The sequence below is a fragment of the Marmota flaviventris genome, chromosome 4 (genome assembly GCF_047511675.1).
Source record: "Marmota flaviventris isolate mMarFla1 chromosome 4, mMarFla1.hap1, whole genome shotgun sequence".
In the NCBI taxonomy this organism is placed as follows: Eukaryota; Metazoa; Chordata; class Mammalia; order Rodentia; family Sciuridae; genus Marmota; species Marmota flaviventris.
In genome coordinates, this window is record NC_092501.1 from 55310474 (window position 1) to 55333469 (window position 22996).

General features: G+C 33.7%; 1 protein-coding gene across 2 annotated transcripts in view; it reads left to right on the plus strand.

The window, feature by feature from the left end:
* The window catches only part of Ctnna3 (catenin alpha 3), a 1728170-nt gene that overhangs the window by 13362 nt on the left and 1691812 nt on the right, over positions 1 to 22996 (plus strand). The window contains exon 1 of one of the 2 annotated variants that reach the window (XM_027931213.2): positions 4551 to 4584. The exons of the other annotated variant lie outside the window; for it this stretch is intronic. The gene's annotated coding sequence lies outside the window, so the exon portion shown is untranslated. Of the gene's footprint in view, positions 1 to 4550; positions 4585 to 22996 lie in introns of those variants that run through there. 2 annotated transcript variants of the gene reach the window in all.

Consider the following 22996-nt stretch of genomic DNA (forward strand, 5'->3'; position numbering starts at 1 on the left):
TGACTATGGCAGTTATTTTTTGGACAATTCAGGGATATTGTCATTTTTGCAAAATTGAATTTCTTTGCTTTTGTGTATTTCTTTTGCTTTATTATGCAAAATCAGTAGGCTTTAATTTTAGAGAGTCAATGGGAGACAAGAATAATATAAACATGGCTACTTGGTAATGAAACCCATCACTCTCTAGTTTTCTGTTATTATCTTTGGAAGCAGAGCGTGGGAGAAAGGATTTCCTTTGCTCTATATAGACTCAGCAACTGAGTGGCTCTCTGCTCTGGAATGAAGCAGGTTGGCACAACTCCAGAAGTCTTACATGGGAATAAGACAGAGGTTTCCATTTTTTAAAAATATATATTTTTTTAGTTGTAGATGGACACAATACCTTTACTTTATTTGTTTATTTTTATGTGTTGTGTGGGATTGAACCAGTGCCTCACGCATGCTAGGCAAGCAGTCTACCACTGAGCCACAACTCTGTCCCAGAGATTTTTATTTTTTAACTTACTTTCTTTCTTTGCTTTTAGTTCAGTATTCTATCTTTTAACTATCCTATACCTAGTCTTCTAAAAAATACACAATTTATTAATATGTGTTATGTGTCTTTCATTTTCTCTATTAAACATTATGTTTCTCTATTAAATGTTTTCTATGTTAAACATTTTATAACAACTTTGGAAGTAGCTGTAAAGTGCTTCCATTTTATGACTGTGTTTCCTTATTTTCTAATTATAAATTATTATAATGAGTGGGGTAGTTGACTTCCTGTGGTGGGACAAATTCAAATAACTAAATGAAAATGTGTGAACTTAGATACTTTATCCATTTTTAAAACAAATGGGTAATCCATTTGTTATCTCTCACAGTAGCTCTCTAAAATTTGGTTTGAAAAGGCAGAATTCTACAAAGAAAAAATTATTTTCCCACAAAAACAGAATAGTTGGTCAATGAATCATCTAGCACTATAATTAGCACTCCTATAGATTCTATCTGTAATTTTAGAAGTAATTACTCATCATAGTAGCTTTATGGATTTCATTTCATATCTTGAGATAAATGGTAAATGGTTGTCATTGTGGATAATACCAAGGAGGATAGAGTTTAATTTTTTCTCATGTTTCTTAATATTCTTTTCAATGACATGCCTCCTACTACTCATGGTACTTGTTTTGTAAAGTACTCTCTTTGGCTACCTTTTCTCCCCCTTCTATTTATATAGGGAAAGTGCTTCTAGTCTCATAGATTAGGATGTAACTCAGATGGATAGTTACTATAACTTTACATTTTAAGATTGATTTTTCTCTTTAGTTCTTGGATTTTGCATTTTCAGATGCCTGTGGGATATAATTCATTTGCATGTGCCACTGCACCTCACACTTACAATCCTAAAGCATGTTAGAGAAAAGGCTTGTTCTAGATTTGCTCATTGTGTTAATACTGTTATGAGCCTACAGCAACAGTTTTATACACACACACAACCACATACATACATACATATACATGTATGTGTGTGTGTGTGTGTGTATATATATATATATATATATATATATATATACATATATACATAATATTATTGAAAATTCAAATAGATCATAAAATGTATGGAAGCATTTTTGCTAAATGAAAAGGAGTATTTAAATGAGTATTTATCTCTTCATCATTCACTCTATCCTCCCTTCTAAACAATAGCATTAAAAAATATGTTTTTAAAGCCAGAAATAGAATTAGGACTAAAAAAGGCCTTTAGATATTGGTTCTTAAGACACCCGGGGAAAAGAAAAACTACAGAGTGAGAAATAATTCAGGAGATCTTGCATAAGGAATCAAACACATTGTTGACAGCTGTTAGAGTCTGTAAACAAGTCAGGATGGCGCCTGGCATTTTGCCAGAGAAATGTTAGAGTCTGTAAACATGTCTGGATGGCGCCTGGCAAAATGCCAGAGGGAGTGGTTTGTGAAGTAATGCCATCGAGCCATTAAGTGTGGAGATTCCATATTGGTTGACTGATGTATCTAGTTTATGCTAATTAGATAAGCTGTGTGGAATGTATAAATACCGCTCCTGTCCTGCAATAAACGGCTCCTACTCCTGCTGTATCAATCTACACAAGTTCTTCGTCACCCCCCGGGTTATTTTGCTGCAGCCGGACTGCGGCAGACAGTAAAGTGGAATTAAGTGGTTCTATGAAAACAGAAAAAAATTAATTATCTGTATGTTCTGAAATGTGAGGCTAGTTGGCAAAATGGATATGCAAATTATTGACAAAATGAATTTTTCAGTTTTCTTCTAGATGTTCATCCTATAAATTAATTTCAGAAATAATATAAATGTATTTTAGACTATAGAGAATGTATTAGTTTAGAAAATTAAAGATAAAAAATTTTATAAAAGAATCAAGAACAGTTGAAGAGTTGTTATACTTTGTTTCCAAATGTAAAATATGATTTTTACTTCGTTATCATTATTACATGAGGAAAAAACTGCTACATTCAGTTATTAGAAATAATTTTATAGGGCAACTTCTTCAATGAAGAACCCCCAAACTTGTTTTCATTTTCAAAAATAGAATTCCCTTTTAAAGGAAAAGAAGTTATCAGTTCTTTATTTGAAATGAAATTGAGGAAGAGAATGATCATTTCTTTTTGAAAAATTTAATACTTTAGCATAAGGGCTGTGTCATTAATGGCAAGTCTAGGAGAATAAAAAGAGTTCATTCTTTGGGTCTTTAGATCTGCTTTATTTTTTCTGTGTTTGAACTTAGGAAACTTGTTGTCTGTGAGGTAATAATAGCTTAAGCATAGAAAAAATTTTTATCTTTACTCAAGATAAATTTGTGGTAATTAGCAAATTATATGATAAATATTTATTTTTAGGGTAAATCAGACAAACTGATGTTCAGAATTCACTTTCCAAATTAAGTGAATTTTAGTTGTAAAATAAAGAACTTGCAGATTCTGAAGTGTGTTAGTCTCAACACTGCATGCTCATGAGAAATATAATAATGTTTTGATAACTGGAACCATATATTTTAAAATTAACCTGTAGCATCTAATAGATAATGGACAATTAGCAAATATTAAGCGATAAGAAAATATAAGTGGCTACGGCTCAGTGGTAAAATGCTCACCTCTCATGTGTGAGGTCCTGGTCTCGATCCTCAATACCACATAAAAATAAATAAATAAATAAATAAATAAATAAATAAATAAATAAATAAATAAATAAAATAAAGATGTTGTGTCCAACTACTACTAAAAAAATAAATATTAAAAAAAAGAAAATATAAGTTAAGCAGTTTACAAATGTCATATATAACTTTGAAAAGAGACTATAGTTTAGTTCTGCTTCCTATGGGTTTTCTTATGGGATTTGGGATTCTTATGTAAGATTTTTGTTTGTTTGGTTTTATGTACCAGAAGAATTGAGGGTTGTGGAAAGTCTTTCTGATGGTTAAACCCAGCTCTGCTATTTCTTAGCCTTCTAATGCTTTTCTTTCAGAGGATGCATCTGATGGAGGTGATAGAGGAAGGAATAATGCTAGTTTGTCATAGAGAAGAAGCATGAAACACTAATGTGGACCTTATAAGTCAAATTTCTATAGGCAAAATAAAATAGAAGTATTTCTAAACACATTTATCTAAAGAAAGTCGACTTGTTGTGTTGCAATGCTGTGTGCATTCAGAATCTAATGACGCCCTCAGCTGGCCAAATAAGGGATTACATTTAAAAATGAATGGCATTAAAAAAAAAGTACGACTGATTGATGTATTAATCATCAAAGAATCAAGCGATATAAAGTGATGTGAAATAATATAGGAAAAAATTATATAATTGAAAAAATAAGCCAATGTATTGATTAAATATTTTCCAACTGACACTAATGGAATTTTAAAATATTTTGGTCTATTATTTAACCATGGAAGTAGACCATAAGGAAACAATGCAGTAGGGGAGAAATGCATGGATATCCTTCCTGTATGTCTAAAACCAATTCTGAGTAATCCAAGATATTTAAATTGCTTTTATTAATTAATTGTTCTTAAATTACTATTGTAAGTTCTATTGGTATATATTTAAAGGTGAGATAAGAACTGTTTCTCTCTGGGTATCTTGTTTTAATTTCTGTTAAAAATAATTGGAATATTCTTAAAATTTAGGGAAATATATAGCATGCCTGCTTTGTATTTTTTTATTTCTGCTTATACAAATTCTCAAATCCATTTTGAAATTTATAGTATTTTGGGTACATAACATATGTGAAAATTGAGTTTAAAAGTCGATCCTAGGAAGTTATTCATTATTTCTTTGCAAATGTGAAAAAGAATTTCATATCTGTTTCTGCTGTTAGATATTTCCCTTCCTGGGCATGTTGCTTTAAGAGCACCCATCCCCCACTTCTTGCTTGAGCCACTGTGTCCTGTCAGTCATCCTGAAATACACTAGAGTGCTTGTCAGGCTGTTTGCTTACAGATGCATCATAAGCCAAATTGTGAGCCATAATAGTGGCACTGAATTTCTAAACACAAGAAATTGCTTAGACAGTTGGTTTAGTATCTGTGTATGGGCAATACTCTGTCCTGCAGTAGGTGAGTGAAGTGTCAAACTTTTTAAAATCAAACTTTGTATAGGGCAAATCCTAATAATTATAGATTATCTGTTGATTGGTTAGATAACTTGGGGGGGGGGAAATGAAAGAACTATAAAATGTGATGAATGGAAGCTATGCTGTGCATTTATTACTTTTATAACTAATTTTCCTTTTAGTAACACTAAACTCTAGACTACTTTATAAAAGTTCCAACTTAAGATGTCTACTTTTTTGAGATCAACAAGCATTTCAGATTTGGATAAAAATGTGATTCTTGAACACATTTTTTCTTTCACAACTACTCAGGGCGGCTCAACTGAGAAGAGACTTAGTTCTGCTATTTGAAGTGTTTATTAGTGGTTTTAAAAATAGCACTGAAACAAATTCTCGTGTTCCAATGCCTGAGCTATAGTAGTCTAATATCAGAGCAATTAAACGTTTCTACTGTGTAACTGAGTTATTACTATTTGAATAACTGTATGCAAGGCACCGGAAAGTTCACATTCATTTGACATAAAAGTTGTACAGCAATCATTTTCTTTATCTGTGTAAAAAATTTAATTTTTATTATGGGTTTCTAAGTTTAAATTGTGTATGATTTTTTTTTTGTATTCAGCCTTAAATATTTTAAAAAAGAGAACCGATAAAGCAAGAAAATGAGGAACTCACAAATTTTGATACTCATATGTTCAATATGATAGAGAATAGTTAAGAAGCAACAAGGAGTTTTAAGGCTTTATCTAGAGATTGCTTTTGCAGATACATGGAGTGATTATTTATTCCTTACCTGTTCTAGAAAGAATTTGATTATTATATAAAATTCAAATAGGATAAATTAAATGTGGAGCAAAGAAGAAAGAAAAACAAATGTGAAGATATAAAACTGAGCCACGAATAAAACCAAAACTAATTCTCCACCCATTGCAAAAAAAAAAAAAAAAAAAAAAAAAAGAAAAAAAAGCAACAGTTTTCACTGATCTGATCGTTTTACAACACCATATTGATTGATGGAAGGGAAAATACAGGGTTACAGAATTTCAGGCAAACCAGTTGCCTTCCTTACCTTGGATGGCAGTCTGAAGTGAGGAGATTGTATTGAATTGTAAATATTAAGTATACTTTAAATGTCACTTGTATTTTGGTGGAAAAAATGTAGAGAACTGCTAACTTCTTAACTCTACACTGATTTATGTGTTCATAAATGTGACCCCAAGTTTTCTAGAAGCAGGAAGAAAATTGATTGGTACTTAATTCAGAGGGAAGATTAATAAGGCTTGGTTTGGGGAAACAACTGGGAGTTAGTTATCTAAATAAAGTCAAATATCTACAAATTATTCATGATAATCATGAATAATCAAGCTGACATGATCAAGCTGATGTTTTAAATAAAATGTATTTGCTATTTTGTATTAATTTGTAAAATAAAGACAGTATTTTTTATAATGGATTGTAAATGAGATTAGTGACTTTCCTTCTTTTTACTAATTCAGTCTAGCAATAAATTTAACTTGAATTTCAACTTTTGTTAGGTTGAAATTAACTGGATCAATCTAATCGAGAACAAAGTTGTTGGTCAGGAGGAAGGAATTGAGAGGACTCCATAATATGCTTTGATAGTCAAATACTCACAAAACACCTACTGTATTGAGGACTCTGAGCTCGGTTTTCTCATACCATAGTACACCCAGCCTGTGTAAGTGAATGAATGAGCTTAGAAACTTGGCTGCTGTCACACAATATATTATTGAAAAAAGAAAAAGAGAGTAGCAGTTAAAATTTTGCTTAGGATCTTTAGGGATATCTTTAGAGATGAACATGATGAGTAAGGGACAATGATTTGGTTCTTTTTTTTAATTTAATTTTTAAGAATAAAATCCATAGGAATGATTTTTTAAAAAAACAGTATGAAAATAAATCCCCCAAACTTTTGTTTTTGTGGTTTTGTACTATAAACACATATGTAGGATGACTTAGAGTGCTTGCCAGAAAAAATTATAAATCAAATCTGTAACACATAACTGATTAGGTACATGGGTAACATTGAGGATAACCTGAACATCCAGGTATGCAACTTAGGATGTAAATATTACTTAGAAATTAAGTTAGACTTAGGCACCAAATAAATTTAGTGATGTATTAGGGGGGGTCAAGATGCTTAGAAGTGCTAATTAATTTATGAAAGTGTTAGTTCAGAGAACCCACTGAGATATACTCAAAGAACTTATAGAGCCAATGGATATCAGTAGAAATTTGTAATTATATAGTAAATAAAATTAACCTAGAAATACTTTCTGTCATTGGGATAAGAAATAAATAGAGAGTTTTTTTTTTTTTTTTTTTTTTTTTTGTGCTAGGTATTGAACCCAGAGTTAGGATTAGTGATGTTAGTGATTCATTAGTGCATTTATTCTCTGTAAGTATGATCCTCAACATTTCCCATTAATCATTTACTTAATGATTTTAGTATTGATAATCATTATTTAGATCTATTATTATATTAGGGGTTGTATTGGGGCATAGTAGTGCATGCCTATAATCCCAGAGATTTGAGAGGATAAGACAGGAGGATCACAAATTCAAGGCCAGTTTGGGCAGCTTAGAGAGACCTGTCCCAAGATCTCAAAATTAAAAAAAAAAAATAAAAATAAATAAATAAATAAAAGCACTGGGAATGTAGCTTAGAAGTAGACTATCCCTAAGTTCAATCCCCACTACCAGGAGAAAAAAATTAGGGGTTGTAAATAGTGGTGTGTGTGTGTGTGTGTGTGTGTATGTGTGCGTGTGTGTGTGTTGGGGATTGAACCCTGGAGTGCTGTACCACTGAGCTACATTGCCAACTCTTTTTATTTTGAGACAGTCTCACTAAGTTGCTCAGGGCCTTGCTAACTTGTTGAACTTGCTGGCTTTGAACTTGCAATCTTGCCTCAGCCTCCCGAGTTGCTGGGATCACAATCATGAGCCACTGTGTCTGGTGTAAATAGTGATTTTTATCATTCTATAATTCTTTATTAGTTTTTATTGTTTGCAATTATTCTATAAAGAAGAACTTTTTTCCTTTTTATTATTTTATCACCCTATAGTATGGTTCATACCAGAAACATCAGGAAAATACTTGATTATTTCCCATTTGTTTTCAGAAAACAGGATGGTGTCCTAGCAACTTTAAAAGTTGACTAATTTGTTTTTTTTAAAATTAATTTTAATATATTGATTATATTTTGGTTTATTCTAATTTCTATGCTATTTGATGTTTAAATTTTCCCAGTTTTGGCTGGTAAAAATCCTTTGGTTCCTGAGCTTTTGACGAAAATGCAATGAACATTGCTTTGTAGCACAAGAAGTTCCAGGTTCATTTTGTACATTTCCTTCCCCAGATATGAGACCAGCCTTTTCTCCTAGAAGTCTAGTTCCTTTTATTGGGAAATAGTACTTGGGGGATACATATACTAGGGTTGCCATTACTGTCCTCCCCAGTACTGTCCTCCTCAACAGGGCTAGGAAATAAATATTTTTTAGAAATAGAGAAATATAAAATGAGCTCAGATTGATATATCCAATTTAAACACAGAATTATAGACTTTAAACTTCCTGATTTTATATTTGTGTCTCTTTTTTTTTCTTGTTGTCCTAAAAATCTTGTTTCCTAGTAACATGAGTATAATTATTTGCACATGTTTATATGTGTGTGTGTATGTATATGTATTTATGTGTACATGCAAATGTGTGTGAACACACACGAATAAATCATAAGAATACTAAATGCAGTTAAGATTATTTTAATGTTCTTTTTTTGTCATAATGGTTATTTCTGTAGAGATTAGAGTAAAAATACCATGCTTTAAAGTCACTTGAAATTAGTTGTTGTTGGTTGTGCAACTAGTTTGAAATGTGACTAAAGTTTATTGTCTTTTGTTTGCTTTTGATTTTTGGGGGATTGATTTACAAGTTAGTTGTTTTTTAATTATGTAAAACTGTTACATGGTTCCAAAGTAAAAAATCTAAAATTGGTACATTCAGAGAAGTGTAGCATTTTTTCTCTCTCTTTTATTCTTTCCCTTCTCTAAGAACAGCCATTTTAATTTATTTTCTGTTTAACTCTTATGATTTCTTGTTAAACATATAAAAAGAATGCAAATGTATTTGTCATACTGCCTTTCTTATGTAAAGATAATATACTATAAATACTACTCTGTTTCACTAAGCAAGGCATCCTGGACAGCAGTCCATAGAAGCATATAGAGAGAAGGTCACTCCTTTCTCTAGCTGTGTAGCATTTATTTGTGTGGATATACCAATTTCTTTTTTTTTTCCTTTTCTTTCCTTTCTCCCTCCCTTCCCCCTCTTCCTTCTTTCCTTTTCTTTACTCTTTCTCTCTCTCTTTCTTTCTTTCTAACAAAAATTGCTGCTATGAATTGTCTTGGGTATATATTACTTTTTATTTTATATTTGCTGTAAATTTTTAAAAGTAGGACTGCTGGGTCAAAGCATAAACACACACATACTTATAGATAGATATATAGATAGATAGATAGACATGTATTTTCAATTTTCCCTCCATATGGATAATGGTTTCATTATCTACAAGCACTACATAGGGTGTCTAATTGTTTACTAAACAATCAACTTTCAGGCTTACTATAGAGTAGTAAAAGCTAAAAGAGTTTATTATCAAAATTTTGGTAACTCTCTTAGTATAGTTTCAATTTGCATTTCTCTTATTATGAATGAATTTTACATGCTTAAAGGCTATTTGCATATTTTTCCATGAATGAGAAGTTATTTTAAATTGCATTCAACTTTAGATAATACCTATTGAATTCTTATTATGAAAGATGAATAAAGATGGGTGTTTCTGCTTTTCCATCTTTTCTGCTGTAATTCTGCTAGTCTGTCCACTGTGATCCCCTGGTGTCTTTGATGCTTCTCATGTTACTAATGCTTCATTTTTTGCTTCCATTTTTTTTGACTTATATCTTGCTTTTTCCCCCTCAAGCTGCCTTATTTTTTTCTTTTGAATTTTGTAATTTTTGTTTGAGTTCTTTATAAAAGAGAAGTATAGTGTGTATGTGTGTGCATGTATAGTCCTGTAAATATATTTTTGAACTATTTCATTGAACATTTTTTCACCTTCATTAATTCTTGTTCATCATTTGAATTTTGCTTGGGTTCTTTTCCTTTCCTTTCCTTCCTTTTTTTTTCTTTCTTCTTCCACAGTTTTAATACTGAGTTCCCATTGCTGATCTTTGTACACTATCAGGCATTTACTGAAGAACAGTGTAGGAGGGGACTGTACTTGGGTGGTAGTGATTTGGTAGAGCATACAATTTTTAACCCATGTTTGTGGCATTGAAATTTTTTTCAATAAAAGTTGATATTTACTTTGCTTCTAGGAAAAATTTTCTCTCGTTATTTGGTACTCCAAAACTGATTATGTATCATATCAAAGTCCTTTTAAGCCATCAAATTGTCAATCTTGTGAATTGGTGACTCTGCATCCCTTCTTTCTTTCGCTGCATTTTATCTCTAGTGGTCCCCTTTGCTAGATGGACTTAGTTGTTTACAGTTAGAAATGGTGTCATCATATGAATCCTACCCTACCACTCTTGTGATTCTGTAGTTTCAAACTGGATCTTTACAGCCACAGTCTATTCCCTTTGATTTTTATACTTGTTCATGCCCTACATATCAGTATTGTAATAAAAGGAAACTTAGGTAGGAATTTCAGGATTTGTGGTACTTACTTTCAGAAAAATTTCCCATTGAGGTATATGTAGGATTCCGCCACCCCCTTTTAAAAATTTGGTCAAGATTTTATTGTATTTCTTTCTTTGTAGTTTGAAATAATGTCAAGTTTCCTTGAAAATGGTGGTTTTAATTAAAGTTCTATGTTATTTTCCATTACTTTTGAAGGGGAAGAGTGATATAAACATGCAATTGCTCTTTCATATATTATAAGACATTTTAGGAATGTTAGAATAATGATGATCCTCTTTTTAAAAAATTTTTTTAGTTGTAGTTGGACACAATACTTCTATTTTATTCATTCATTCTTATGTGGTGCTGAGGATCAAACCCAGGTTCTCACACATGCTAGGCAAGTGCTCTACTGCTGAGCCCAGCCCGATGATGATTCTCTTAAAGATTTTTGTAGAGGACAGAGATAAAGAAGCTTTGCTACCGTAAAAAAATATATTCATTAGGATGTAAAATGTATTATTCAATTTGATGTTGGAAATATGAGCAGGTATTTGCTGAGTTATTATTCTGAAGGGGTACTTTAAGCAGAGGGAATAGAGTATGTTAAAGTTTTACAACTTGAACCAGAATAATCCATTCTGAGAACTTCAAAGTCTTTATCATAGGTGGAGTATAGGGAGGTGGGTTAAAGAAGGGAAAACTGGAGAGATAGGATAGACCAAATTGCCTTGAGTTGTTCATTTGAATGAAGTCTAAACATTTTTTTGTGTCAGCAATGGAGACTTATTGAGGGTTTTATAACATCTTATTTAATATTAGCAATATAAAATAGGAATAGTTTGGAGGATAAAATGAAGAAGTGAAAATTTGGAAGATGGGAGACTAGTTAGGGTATCATTACAAAATTCAAAGTCTAAAGAGGACCTGAACTAAGGGAATAGTAGCAGGAATAAGGCAGAAATAGCCAATTTGAGAGGAGATAGTAATGTTTCTTTTTCATTGATCTTATGTGAAGAGAGAAAGGCAGAGTGAAAGAAAATATTCTAGGATGATATTAAAATTGCTGGGTTTGGTGCTCAGTTTTATGGTGATATTATTAATGTGGTTAAGAACTGAAAAAAAAGGCATCCAGGTTTTGGGGAAAAGATTATGAATTCAGTTTTGAGTTGCCTGTGAGATAGCCCAGTGGACAATGTGGATATGGAGACTCTGAAGCTCATGTGAGAGGTCTGGACTGTAGATAAGTTTTGTGAATCAGAAACTCTGAATAGGATTGAAAATCTAGGATGAGATTCTCCCGAGAGAGTGATATAATGAGAGTTGAGAACAGAATACAAGGGATTAAACCTGGGATAAGACCCTAGTTATAAGGAAGTAGATAAGAAATATTCAGCCAAAAACTCTGAAAAGAATGGTCAGAAGGGTGGGGGGCGGGGAAAGCATGAGAGTGGTGATTTGAAAACAGGGGAGAAGAAAAGTAAATAGTGTTAATAAGTATATCACTAGAATTCCTGTAGATATGTTAAAAATATTGGCATATAATTAACTTGGATGGTTAAAGATTCTTTGGCACAGACTTTTAAAAACTCTGTTTAAGGAGTATGAAAAGAAGAAAAACCAGAACATAGAGAAAGCAGTTCTCAAAGTAGTTACATACTATTGGTCTTCCCAAGTGTATTTATTGATTTGTGGAAAATGAATATAGTGTTTTCAAGGTCATTGACCCCATTTTCTTTATTCCAATAAGAAGTCTTTTATTTATTTCAAACTACTCAGGGAACAAAGAAGAAATAGCAAGTTATTGCTTCAAATTGAGGTTGACAAGAATTCTACTTCCTTCACCATTCTCTTTTTGTTCTGTACCTTTCAAACATACTAGACCTTAGGAGAATTCATATTACACTGAGCTGTCTTATAGTATTATGGAGTGAAGCAGACCCATAGGCTCATTGGACTTGCAGCAACAAAAGCCACTGTCACTTTCAAAGTGTATGTGGAGGGCATGTTACTTCTGCCCTGATTGCTTAAACGTGATGCCCTGTAGCTGAAGGTTATTCTTGTCCTGATGATTCAATAAAAGCTTCTCTGATGTCTCACATATTAGATTATCTTCTTCAATTTCAATTTGACTAATTTAGTTCTTTGGCTTTTTAGATAATGTGTAGGTAACCTTCATGTTGGGTTTATATGAGATGAGATGTCATAGGGTCTTGGTTCTGGTGTAATTTTTATGTGGTATCTAATGTCCTTAAGCTAAAAGGCATTGCTACACAGAGTAACCATGAGAATTTCTGTCCTTTCTCCTTTGCTGCAATTTTGAAAATGTATGCCATTGTGTAATACAGTGTTAGTTTTTAATGTGAACTTCAGTTACATAAAGTAACTGAAATGTGTGTATTGAGTGGGTAATGAAGTCATCATATGAAACTCTTACAATGTTACTTATTAGTTAGATAAGAAATTGAATTTTAACTTTTTGCTTCCTTTTTCAAAAAGAGGGATATTAGAATTGACTTGTTATTTATGATCAGAAGCACATAGTATAAGTAGAATCTTTTGTTTTCCTTTGTTTTGTTTCATATCAGTTAAGGCAATATTTTTTTAAAAACCATTTTTGCAGCTTTTATTTAGGTTGAGTGTATGGGGAACAAGTTTAATTTTGATTATTATGGTTACAGTACACACATGCTTTAATTTTGTTTATTCTTATGAAGAGTTCATAAAATAATTTTTTTGGGGAGTGGCTCAATTTGATCATTTTTCAAAGACCATCAATAGGTTGACTATTCAAAAGTTTAATAAAGAGAACTTCAAATACTCCAAGAAGTGCCTCAAAATTTGAATTACAACATGCTTAAGATACTTAGCTTTTGTTCTAAAGTGTAGCGTTGTTTTGTTCTTTTGAAACCCAGAGGTCTTGGAAGCTAAGGAAATTGAAAGTGCAGACTCTTGAGGATCCCTATACTTGGCACATTTAATAATTGTAGCCTTAGCCCTGGAGCATACCTTTTATGTACCACTCTGGAATTGATTTCAAAGGACTCAAGATCCTTTATGAGGTTGTTGTGCATTAGGATTTTCTTTTAGAGTTCTTTAGGCATGTTGCATTTTTAATTAGTGCACACATAGGAAATATGCCTTAAATTTGAAAGTCAAGAGATCCAATAAAATGAGGCACCACAGGGAAGTTTTGTTTTAAATTCTTTTGTTATGGGAACAGAGTGAAAGCACTCTTGAATAATAATTACAAGCTCTATAGATGAAAGAGATGTTTAACCTAAATGTAGACAAGTAGATTCTGTTCTTTTATTGGAAAGGGGATAATAACATCAACTAACATTTGTTGAACCCTTGTGAAGTGCCAGAGATATGGGCTAAGTTATAGGTTTTGTATGGATTTTCCTACTTATCCTTGAAGATCCTTTTGAATAAAGTACTCTTATTCTTCTCATTTTACCTATAAAGAAACTAATGTTCAGGGAGGATCAGTAACTTGTTTAAAGTTTCCAGCAAGCAGGGAGTAGAGCCTGGATTCTCACCCCGGCAGTTCAACTTCAAATCCAACACTCTTAATCATTGAGATCCAAGAGTGGTGAGTTGTAGGATATTTTAAGATCCCTTTAGAAGATAGTGTGATTGTGAGTGTGGGTGGATGGTAATAGTTGTTGAGGGACAAGATATCTCACACAAGCCGCTGCATATTGTACTGCTAAGGGGCTAAGTGAAAATGAAAGCTAGCCTCCCACTGCTGGGCAAACTGTGTGCCCTCCTACTGACAACTGCAGGGTTGTGCTTATCCAGAAAGCAGCACATTTTTCTAATTCATCTGCCTAGATGGGGCACATTTTTCTAATTCACTTTATGGTAAATATCAATTCTGTAATCCTATTCTGAATACCACTGCCTATATTTCCATTCACTGACAAGAATCCTTTAACTCCAACCTGCCACTTTCTAGTCTTCTTACTCCCTCATCCACCTTTATGCTGACAACTCCAAATTGATATCTTCATTCCAGATTTGTCTCTCAGACTCTACTCTTCTATATCCAACTGCCTACTTGAGAGCTTCACTTGACTGTCTAATAAGCATCTCAAATTTATCATGTCCCCAACTAGACTCTTCATCTTCCTACTACTCCTGTAGCTGCCCTCACTTCACCAGTTAATGGGGCAGCTCTATCTTTCCTGTTGCTTCAGACCAAAATCCTTAAAGTATCTTGAGTTCTCTCTATCTTATGTCTAATCTCTTAGGAATTCCTATTGACTCAACTGTCAGAATATATCTGGAATCTGACTACTATGTCCACCTCTGCGGCTACCAACCAGGTCCAAGGCTTTGTTCTCTTGTTTGGATTACTCCTGAAGCTTCCAGTGAATACCCCTGTTTCTTCTCTTGCTCCACATGCTTCATTTTATTCACTAGAGTGATCCTTCCAAAATATAAACTGGATCATGTTTCTCTGTGTTCAAATATCTGCAGTAATTCTCATGGAGTTAAACATAATCCACAGCTTCCCTTACCTTTTTGTTTCCTTTACTGTGTTCATTGTAGCTTCTCTGCCCTTTTAAAACTGTTCTCTTTGCTGTTCTGCAAACGTGTGTATGCTCTCCTGCCTTAGGTTTTTGCTGCGCTGCTACATCTGTTAGCAATGCTCTTCCCTCAATTTAAGCTTGCTAATTTCCTTACCTCTTCAAATCTTTTCAAATGTCCCCTTCTGAATGAAGCTAATCTTGGTTTTATTTGACACTGAAATTTGTTCTCTATTTCTCTATCAACAATCTCCCCCCTTTCCCGCCCCCCCTTTTTTTTAAATAGTATAGGTCATTTTCTGATCATGCTAAATTTCCCAGGTTGGTTTTAAACCTGTGATCCTCTTGACTCAAACTTCCTAATTGCTAGGATTACAGGTGTGTTCCGCCATGCCTGGCAATAGTTTACTTTTTATTATGTTTATTGATTTATTGCTTGTGGTCTCATCTTTCCCATGACTAGAACAGAGTAGACATTCAATAAATATAAGTTGAATGAATGAATAAATAAATGAATACAGCCCTATAGTCTAGGTATACTTCTGTTCTTATATCATTTTGCTCTTATAGTTGACAAAAGGCTAGGTGGTAGAGCTTGCATAGATAATTGTTCTCTAAATAAATATCTTGAAAGCACTTGTAAAATGTCCTGGTGAAATGTAAAATGTATAATGAGCATCTGAAAAGAATGAATCTCAACAATTCCCTCATCACATATGAAGTCAAGAAATTGCATGATTTTATTGATTATCTGACAAGTCTTAGATGTTTTTGCTTAACAAGTGAGTAGAGGAGTAGAGGATGTGTGTGTGTGTGTGTGTGTGTGTGTGTGTGTGTGTGTGCTTCCTTTTCAGGCCAAACAAGCCACCAAATGATTACTTTGGAAGAAAGGAGATGGGAGTAGGTGTGGGAATGGAAGTGGGCTTGGAAAACAGGGATATTTAGAGATGATGGTAAAAATTATATATTATAGTTATCTTCTTTCCATTTTATTTTATGTTAGCCAAGACTGAATTCTATAAAATCAGCTGTGATAGTATTGTGCAGAAAAGTCTGCTTCTTTTCCCTTTCTTTACATAAATCTGCCTGTGATGATTTAGATTGTGTCCCCTCCGCCCATTAACATTTGTTTCCAGTTCTTCACATTATTCCTGGACTATATTGTGCTAAACTTTCTGAGGGGTGGTGAAGGGAGATAGTGAATCTAAAAAAATTTGCTTATGCACTCAAGATTAATTATTTTTTTGGTACTGGGGATTGAACCCAGGGTTGATTAACCCCTGAGTCACATTCCTAGCCCTTTTTTTTTTTTTATTAGTTGTTCAAAACATTACATAGCTCTTGAGATATCATATTTCTATTTTTTTGGATTTTATTTTATTTTATTTATTGGTTGTTCAAAACATTACAAAGCTCTTGACATATCATATTTCATACATTTGATTCAAGTGGGTTATGAACTCCCATTTTTACCCCGTATACAGATTACAGAATCACATCGGTTATACATCCACATTTTTACATACTGCCATACTAGTGTATGTTGTATTCTTCCACCTTTCCTATCCTCTACTATCCCCCCTCCCCTCCCCTCCCATCTTCTCTCTCTACCCCATCTACTGTAATTCATTTCTCTCCCTTGTTTTTTTCCCTTTCCCCTCATTTCCACTTATATGTAATTTTATATAATGATGAGGGTCTCCTTCCATTTCCATGCAATTTCCCTTCTCTCTCCCTTTCCCTCCTACCTCTCGTCCCTGTTTAATGTTAATCTTCTTCTCATGCTCTTCCTCCTTACTCTGTTCTTAGTTGCTCTCCTTATATCAAAGAAGACATTTGGCATTTGTTTTTTAGGGATTGGCTAGCTTCACTTAGCATAATCTGCTCTAGTGCCATCCATTTCCCTGCAAATGCCATGATTTTGTCATTTTTTAGTGCTGAATAATACTACATTGTGTATAAATGCCACATTTTTTAAATCCATTCATCTATTGAAGAGCATCTAGGTTGGTTCCACAGTCTAGCTATTGTGAATTGTGCTGCTATGAACATCGATGTAGCAGTATCCCTATAGTACAATCTTTTAAGGTCTTTAGGGAATAGTCCGAGAAGGGGAATAGCTGGGTCAAATGGTGGTTCCATTCCCAGCTTTCCAAGGAATCTCCATACTGCTTTCCAAATTGGCCGCACCAATTTGCAGTCCCACCAGCAATGTACAAGTGTACCCTTTTCCCCACATCCTTGCCAGCACTTGTTGTTATTTGACTTCATAATGGCTGCCAATCTTATTGGAGTGAGATGGTATCTTAGGGTGGTTTTGATTTGTATTTCTCTGACTGCTGGAGATGGTGAGCATTTTTTCATGTACTTGTTGATTGTTTGTATGTCCTCCTCTGAGAAGTGTTTGTTCAGATCCTTGGCCCATTTGTTGGTTGGGTTATTTGTTTTCTTATTGTTTAATTTTTTGAGTTCTTTGTATACTCTGGATATTAGGGCTCTATCTGAAGTGTGAGGAGTAAAAACTTGTTCCCAGGATGTAGGCTCCCTATTTACCTCTCTTATTGTTTCTCTTGCTGAGAAAAAACTTTTTAGTTTGAGTTAGTCCCATTTGTTGATTCTTGTTTTTAACTCTTGTGCTATGGGTATCCTATTAAGGAATTTATTCCCAGCCCTTTTTATTTTTTATTTTTGAGACAGGGTTTTGCTAAGTTGCTTGATCCTCTTGCCTCAGCCTCCTGTGCCATCACTCCCAGCTTAAGATTTATTCTGAATAAAAATTATGATAAATGCTCTCTTTTCTAACACTATTTTAGTATTTGGCAGTCTTTCACTAGTTGCTTACACTTTCTTCTGACATTTGGCAAGTATAGATTTTAGGCAATTATTAACATTTGTGTTCATGGTGAGGATTGACATCTACTAGAAATATTTCCCCTTTATATTTTGCCAGATAAGTTTCACTAAATGATATCCAGAGTGGATATCATAAAGCCACAGTAATTCTGTTGAAGACTTGTTGACATGATCAAAGTATTTCAAACTTGGGGAAGTGACATCTATTTCCAGATAAAACTATCAAATGATGTGTATACTCACATATGTGTGCTATGACAATAATTAGGGTATAGATAGAATCAGGTTAATAAGAATGATGCATGCTTATTGGGGGAAATTACATGGAAGAAGTCAATGATATAGGTACCTTGAGAAACACAAATTAAATGCAATGTCAGATATATTAATAAATCATGAATTAAATTTTTTTGAGTATTTAAGATTTTTATTTACTTCTTTTCTCATGAATGACATATTGAATTTTCACAAAATAATTTTTTATTGATTTTTAAAATAAATAAATAAATAAATAAATGACAGCAGAATGCATTACAATTCATATTACACATATATGCCACATTTTCCATATCTCTGTTTGTATATAAAGTATTTTGACACCCAATTCGTGTCTTCATACATGTACTTTGGTTAATGATGTCTATCACATTCCACCATCCTTACTAATCCCCTGCCCCCTCCCTTTCCCTCCCACCCCTCTTCCCTATCTAGAATTCATCTATTTCTCCCATGCTTCCTCTCCCTACCCCACTATGAGTCAGCCTCCTTATATTAGAGAAAACATTCAACATTTGTTTTTTTTTGGAATTGGCTAACTTCATTTAGCATTATCATCTCTAATGCCATCCATTTACCTGCAAATGTCATGATTTTATTCTCTTTTATTGCTGAGTAAAATTCCATTGTGTATATATGCCACATTTTCTTTATCCATTCATCCACTGAAGGACAACTAGGTTGGCTCCACAGTTTAGCTATTGTGAATTTGCTGCTATAAACATTGATGTGGCTGTGTCCCTGTAGAATGCTGTTTTTAAGTCCTTTGGATATAGTCCAAGGAGAGGGATAGCTGGGTCAAATAGTGGTTCCATTTTCAGATTTCCATGGAATCTCCATACAGCTTTCCATATTGTCCTCACCAATTTGCAGTCCCAACAGCAATGTATGAGTGTACATCTCGCCAACACTTATTGTTGTTTGTATGCAAATAGCTGCCATTTTGACTGGAGTGAAATGATATCTTTGAGTAGTTTTGATTTGCATTTCTCTAATTGCTGGAGATGATGAGCATATTTTCATATATGTATTGATTGATTGTATATCTTCTTCTGAGAACTGTCTGTTCAGGTCCTTGGCCCATTTGTTGATTGGGTTATTCGTTTTTTTTTTTTTTTTGGTGCTTAGCTTTTTGGGTTCTTTATGTATCCTAGAGATTAGTGCTCTATCTGATGTGTGAGGGGTAGGATGTAGGGTCTCTGTTCGCCTCACAGATTTTCTTTTTCTGAGAAGAAACTTCTTAGTTTGATTCCATCCCATTTATTGATTCTTGGTTTTAATTCTTGTGCCACAGGAGTCTTATTAAGGAAGTTGAGGCCTAGTCCCACGTGATGAAGATTAGGGTCTACTTTTTCTTTTATTAGATTCAGAACATAAATAGGCTTAAAGATAAGAATCATATGATCATCTCAATAGGCTCAGAAAAAGCATTTGACAAAATACAGCACCGCTTTATGTTCAAAACACTAGGAAACTAGGGATAACTGGAACATATCTCAACATTGTAAAGGGTATCTACACTAAGCCTCAGGCCAACATCATTCTAAATGGAGAAAAATTAAAGGCATTCCCTCTAAAAACTGGAAAAAGACAGGGATGCCCTCTTTCACCACTTCTATTCAACATAGTTCTTGAAACACTGGCCAGAGCAATTAGACAGATGAAAGAAATCAAAGGGATATGTATAGGAAAAGACAAACTTAAATTAGAACTATTTGCTGATGATATGATTCTAGAAGACCCAAAAAATGCCACCAGAAAACTTCTAGAACTAGTAAATAAATTCAGCAAAGTAGCAGGATATAAAATCAACACCCATAAATAAAAGGCATTTCTGTATATCAGTGACAAATCCTATGAGAATGAAATGAGGAAAACTACCTCATTCACAACAACCTCAAAAAAAAAAAAAAAAGATACTCGGGAATCAACAAAAGAGGTGAAAGATCTATATAATGAAAACTACAGAACCCTAAAGAAAGAAATCAAAGAAGACCTTAGAAGATGGAAAGATCTACCTTGCTTTTGGATAGGCAGAATTAATATTATTAAAATGACCATACTACTAAAAGCACTATACAGATTTAATGCAATTCTGATCAAAATCCTAATGGCATTCCTCATAGAAATAGAAAAGGCAGTCATGAAATTCATCTGGAAAAATAAGAGATCCAGAATAGCTAAAGCAATCCTTAGCAGGAAGAGTGAAGCAGATGGCATCACTATACCAGACCTTAAATTATACTACAGAGCAACAGTAACAAAACAGCATGGTATTGGCACTAAAACAGACTGGTAGACCAATGGTACAGAATAGAGAATGCAGAGAATAACCCATATAACTACAGTTATCTTATATTAGACAAAAGTGCCAAAAACATGCACTGGAGAAAAGATAGCATCTTCAACAAATGGTGCTGTGAAAACTGGAAATCCATATGTAACAAAATGAAATTAAACCCCTATCTCTCACCATGCACAAAACTTAATTCAAAACGGATCAAGGACCAAATAATTTTAATAAAGGGGTAGAAAAATATATATGTGTGTGTATGCGTGTACACATGTTCTTGTATGGAAAATTTTGTTTTCAAATTTAATATTATTTTTTATTTAAACATTTTTTTGGTATATTATTATTTTTATTTTTATTGGTATATTTTTATTTGTATATTATGATTCTACATAATAGTGGGACTTGTTGTTATGCATTTGTTCATGTATACAATATAATAATATAATTTGGCCAGCATGCTTCTCCAGTATTTCCCCGTTCTTTCCCTTCCTCCCTCTCCCTAGTCCCTTCTCTGTCATTCAGCTGATCTGCCTTCAATGCTACTCTCTCCCCTTTTTTTCCTTTTTCCTCTCTATCTTTGAGTGGATATCTTTTACTTCAGGAAAAAATAACAGAGAGCATTTTGTTGGGGGAAGAAAGAGAGTTGATATTGTCGCAGAGAAGCCTATTAGATCAAGAATATTTCTGGTCCAGCTTTAAAAATTGACAGTAACAGATGACATATTTGGAAAATTTCAGGAAGTCTTTCCTTAAAAGTAGAATAAGCGGATGACTTTTTACCCTATGTTGCTGACAGCTGTATATTTTTGACTATTGAGGAAATAATAAAAGAAGCAAATATGATCAATAGGGAAGAACATGGTGGTATGCAGTCCAAGAAATTTTGGGCATATCCATCCTTAATATATGTGGTAAGTAGAGTAAAGATACAAATGAAAACCTGCATACCATGTGCTCACATTTGTGAAAGTTATAAATCAAACTAAGAGGCTGTTAAAGTAGGTTTTATCCTCCAGTTTTCCTACCTTGAGAATATACTTTCAAAATGATCCAGAAGGCAAGATTTGAATTTAGAATTTTTGGATTCCTTGGAGTTTCTTGTTAGAATGAGCTTAGTTCTCCCCACAACATGTGGCCTGTCCCCTTCTCTTTCTACTTCTGATTCTGTCATGAACTTGAGGGCCCTTGAGCAATCACAAGCAGATAGCCACCTTACATACCCAAGCTTCAACTATATTCAGCAGCAAACAGTTGTCTCTTGGTTACTTCTCAGGTGTAGGGATGAACATGTTCAGTCATCATACCTGGAAGGATGGATTCCAAGAAGAGGCTGGTATAGGCACTGGAAGTTGGTTTGCACTGGTTAACCAAGGAGTTGTGGTCCTGTGTACCCTGAATGAACCAGTAAGGATAGATAAGGGCTCTGAGTGGGTGTATTGCCTTGGTCTTTTAGATTCCTATAAAGCATGAGGTAGAAGGAGGGGCTGCTCTTATCCAGGACTATGGACAGTATTGGTTTGGGACAAAGTAGCCATTTTATTGTGGAGAGGATAACCATAAATTAGACAATGCTAGACTTTAGGAGAAACAAACTTCAAGAATTTCAAATTAACAGTAAGTATGATTCTAAGAGGCTATATATGACATAGTTGAATGATTGAATGTAAGTTGCTAAAAATGAAGAAAGAAGATGCAGAGTTGGCTAGGCCTGGGCTTTAATATATATGTATATTTTTAACCAGGACCTAGAATTGTGCTGATGTGTTTAAGTGCTCCATAAATAAACAAGGAACAGCATTAACAATTCAAAACCCTGGTGTATATATGTAGGGAATGTGAAATTGAAAAGAATATGGATCAGAGAAGAGGGCCATATGCCGATGGCAGATAAAAGAGAAAGGCAGAAACTTGGAAATGCTAAAGCACTTCACATTTTATAGAGTTGGCATGATACGCTGAAGGAAAAAAAAAAAAAAGGATTCCAAAGCTATAGTCACAGAGAAAGAAACAAAAAGAATAAGGAAGGAATAGTTTCTCTTTATGAACCTGATACATGAGATTAATAGATGACAGATGCTACACATAAACTCTGATGTGAAATTGCCACTGAAGGAACAAAGATTGAGACAGGGATTTTAATTAAGTGGAAAAGCAGGGAGATTATAATTTGTATTAAATATTTAAATACTTGTATATTGCTATCTCTGGAACTCTAAGAATAAATGACCAGAGTAATTGCCTTGGGGAGAGAAATTAGGAACAGAAAAGGGATTTGCTTTCACTATGTACATCGTTAACCATGTGTTTCCTATAAGTATTTAACTAATCAAAAAAGAACTGAGAGGCTGGGATTGTGGCTTGGCGGTAGAGTGCTCGCCTAGCACGGTGGGACCTGGGTTCGATACTCAGCACCACATAAAAATAAAAGCATTGTGTTGTGTCCATCTACACCTAAAAAATAAATATTAAAAAAAACTGAAGCTCTAGATGAATGAAATAAAAAAAGCCTCATCTCTTTAAAATATTTGAAATGTACATCCTAAAGAAGTATATCCCTGAATTCTAAAATGATCTGTAAATGTGATTATGGAGTCTCTCCTGGGATTCACTGAGACATGTGACAGGTCTACCAAAGCAGGATGCTATGCAGTGAATATTTGTATACTACTTTCCCCCACAAATTTTTACATTGAGATCCTAACCCCCAAGGTTATGGTGTTAGGATGTGAAGTCTGTCTTTCGGAGGTAATTAGGTC